Source organism: Rhipicephalus microplus, chromosome 8 (assembly GCF_043290135.1).
Source record: "Rhipicephalus microplus isolate Deutch F79 chromosome 8, USDA_Rmic, whole genome shotgun sequence".
In the NCBI taxonomy this organism is placed as follows: Eukaryota; Metazoa; Arthropoda; class Arachnida; order Ixodida; family Ixodidae; genus Rhipicephalus; species Rhipicephalus microplus.
In genome coordinates this window covers 105959336-105962914 of record NC_134707.1, presented here as the reverse complement: position 1 = coordinate 105962914, position 3579 = coordinate 105959336, and the positions used below count along the sequence as shown (strand labels likewise).

General features: G+C 48.4%; 1 non-coding gene across 1 annotated transcript; it reads right to left on the bottom strand.

Annotated features, from left to right (window-relative positions):
- Positions 1 to 1193: 1193 nt before the first annotated feature.
- Positions 1194 to 1265, bottom strand: TRNAG-UCC (transfer RNA glycine (anticodon UCC)). Its single transcript has one exon. It is a non-coding gene; the product is annotated as a tRNA-Gly (tRNA).
- Positions 1266 to 3579: the final 2314 nt, after the last annotated feature.

Sequence of the window (3579 nt, the reverse complement as noted above, 5' to 3'; positions counted from 1 at the left end):
TCGCCGCTTCCTCAGCTGAAATCTAAGAGAGGTGGAACCGCTGTCACCCTGGCGTTACAAAAGTTGAAAGTGCACACGGCAACGTTTCAAATATTTTCCTCACGTAGCACAAAATTGATTTTTTCAGTGGGAGAGAGTGGGAGGTAGAGGTTACGTGAGCCCGAATATATATTTACGTTTTCGTATGAGTGCGCGTATGTATTCAAGCTACTGTCTAAATTACATACACCAGAGTTCTTTCGCTAGAATTATATATATGCCGCTAACAAAAATGAAAAAAAAACGCCCCGTTGGTCATGCGGTGACGATGCTCGACTACTAATCTACTGATGGAAGCTCTCGGGCTGGTCTAGCTGCATTCTAGAGGACGCGTAAATCTAGAGCCCGAGTGTTTATATTAGGAGCACATAAAAGAACTCGCATTGTTAGAGTAAAGCTTTCTATCCCTGCTTCACGTCAGGGGACGAGGCGTTTAAACTTTCAGGAATCTCCATATATTGCCATCCCCCATAAAGGCATCATGGCTTTCGGACGTAAAACTCGTAAAAATAACCGTATCACACATTAAGACAAGCATTGCCCGGCCGCGGTGGTATAGTGGCTAAGGTACTCGTCTGCTGACCCGCAGGTCACGGGATCAAATCCCGGCTGCGGCGGCTGCATTTCCAATGGAGGCGGGAATGTTGTAGGCCCGTGTGCTCGAATTCGGGTGCACGTTAAGAAACACTAGGTGGTTGAAATTTCCGGAACCCTCCACTACGGCGTCTCTCATATTCATATAATGGTTTTCGGACGTTTAACCGCACATATCACGTCACATGAGGTATCCGTGGCCATTGAACAGAGTGACTGCTCTTTTTTATTATTTAATTATCGAGAAATTAACAACCTTGTAACTCTGGACTGTTCTTTATATTTGCCTGTTTTATTGCGGCTGAAAAAATCTGTTCGCTTAGAACAAGCTTCTTTAAAGATAAAATCAAAAAGCCATCGCTTTGTACTGAACAAGAATAGGCTTAATTGCCACAGTGAAAATTATGCCGGAAAACGTTGTCGTGAACTAGCAACTCTTCACCACGTTTACGTTAAAACCTTCTTCCTCCTTTGTGAAAATCGGCAAAGCAGCCTAAAACATGTGAACTATGAAAATTTTTAAAAATAAAACGGAACAAATTACTGAAAAAAAAAAAACGTGAGTCGGGCGGGAATCGAACCCGGGTCAACTGCTTGGAAGGCAGCTATGCTAACCACTATACCACCGACGCCCGACAGTTGCAAACGCCCTAAATAATGCTTTTCACCGAGCCAGTCCATTCACCTAGACGAGAGCAGCTGCCGGACGAGGAGTGACCAGGTCATTGACCGTGCGGAACCGGCTACGCTAAACATACACACGTACAAGTGGCGGGCTTTTTAATATGAATAAGCGCTTCGCGTTAGATCGTTCATTACACTTGTATTATAGCTTTATTTGTACAGAATGTGTATCAAGTTCAGTTATAGGTTCAGAATTTGAAAGGATTTATCACTTTGATTTAGTTGCTCGACATTAGCTCATTAATGAAGAGCGTCAAACAAAGTCTGAGCACTCTGTTTTCACTTATAATCTCTCTGATTTTCTCCGCTGAATATATATATATATATATATATATATATATATATATATTGTTACGCCTGAAGTAGGGGTACGGGGGTTTATTGAACGGAAGCTGGGATGGCGAGGCCGCCCCGGATAAAATTGCCGAGAGATCTTCTTCTTTCCAAGTCCACACTTCTATTCCCTCTTATCAATCCGGCACATACACGTCGTAATATTTCCCCCTTCGCAGACGAAGCGCACCGCGCGTTTCATGCATCGTCCCGCAGTCTAAAAGCTTTGAGGCGAGCCACATGGGTAACCTCGGTCTTGGTTGATCGTCTCCCACTAGCTGTCAGTCGTGCTATTTTATAATCTACTGCACTGAGGCGCTCAAGGACAACGAATGGGCCAGTGTAGTGGGCGAGAAGTTTTGTGGACAAGCCACGCTTGCGGATAGGCTTCCACACCATTACAAGGTCTCCCGGTTCATATGTGACGTGGCGGTGCTTGCTGTCGTAGCGGAGCTTTGAGCGGTCTTGCGATGCTATAGTACGCAGGCGGGCAAGACGCCGAGTTTCTTCTGCAAGGCATAGTGTTTCAGCTAATGAAGGATCGTCATTGTCATAAAACGAAAAGATAGTGTCCAGGGTATAACGAGGGGGTCGAACGTAAAGAAGGAAGAAAGGGCTGTGGCCGGTGGTTTCGTGTTGGGCAGTGTTGAAGGCATACGTGATGAACGGTAAGACGTCGTCCCAGTTCTTGTGATTGGACGCCACGTACATTGAAAGCATATTCACCAGTGTCCGGTTCGTTCGTTCAGTAAGGCCATTCGTCTGTGGATGGTAAGGTGTCGAATGACGAAGTTCCGAGCCACACATACGGAGCAGTTCCTCAACAACGTCTGCCGTAAACTGACGGCCGCGGTCGCTTATTATGACGCGAGGAGGTCCGTGGCGCAGTATGATAGAGTGCAGGAGAAAGGAGGATACTTCGCCAGCAGTCGCAGATGGCAGGGCGGCCGTTTCGCAGTAGCGGGTCAGGTAATCGGCGCACACTACAATCCAACGGTTGCCTTTTGCCGAGCGTGGAAAAGGGCCCACGAGGTCAATGCCAACTTGCCCAAAGGGAGTGCTGGGAGGCGTCACAGGCTGTAGAAGTCCAGCCGGAGCAGTCGTGACTGATTTGTGCGTCTGGCATTGAGTGCAACTGGCCACGTACTGCTCAACTGACTGGCGCATGCGTGGCCAGTAAAATCGCTCCTGTGTACGAAGGAGTGTTCGGGTCATTCCCAGGTGACCCGAAGTTGCGTCGTCGTGCATGGCGCGCAGAATGGAGGAACGGAGTGTGTGCGGCACCACCAGCAAGAAGCGGGAACCCGTGGCCGAGAAGGTCCTCTTGTAAAGTAATCCTTCACGAACGCAAAAGCGTCCGGCCAAAGTGGACGCTCGTGCTTCAGCAAATAATGGCTCCAAGCTGACATCCTTCCGCTGTTCATTTTCAAAGGTGGTCTTGTCCGGGAATACTGGAGTCACTGACGCAATTAGGTGATCGAAATTGTCGGCATCGCAAAGTGTTGTAGTAAGCGGCATCCGCGAAAGGCAGTCAGCGTCAGCGTGCTTCCTGCCACTCTTGTATGACACCGTGAAGTCATACTCTTGCAAGCGGAGGGCCCAGCGTGCCAGGCGGCCAGATGGGTCTCGGAGGCTTACAAGCCAGCACAAGGAATGATGGTCTGTGACCACTTGGAAGGGACGACCGTACAGGTATGAACGGAATCGCTGTACAGCGAAGACGAGTGCCAAACATTCTTGCTCAGTCACTGTGTAATTCCGTTCTGGTTTACTTAAAGTTCTGCTGGCATACGCAATGACATGTTCCTTTCCACTGTGTCGTTGTATTAGAACTGCACCTATGCCAACGCCACTGGCGTCAGTATGAACTTCGGTCGGCGCCGAAGGGTCGAAGTGTCGGAGAATGGGCTGCGATGTGAGTAAGAACTT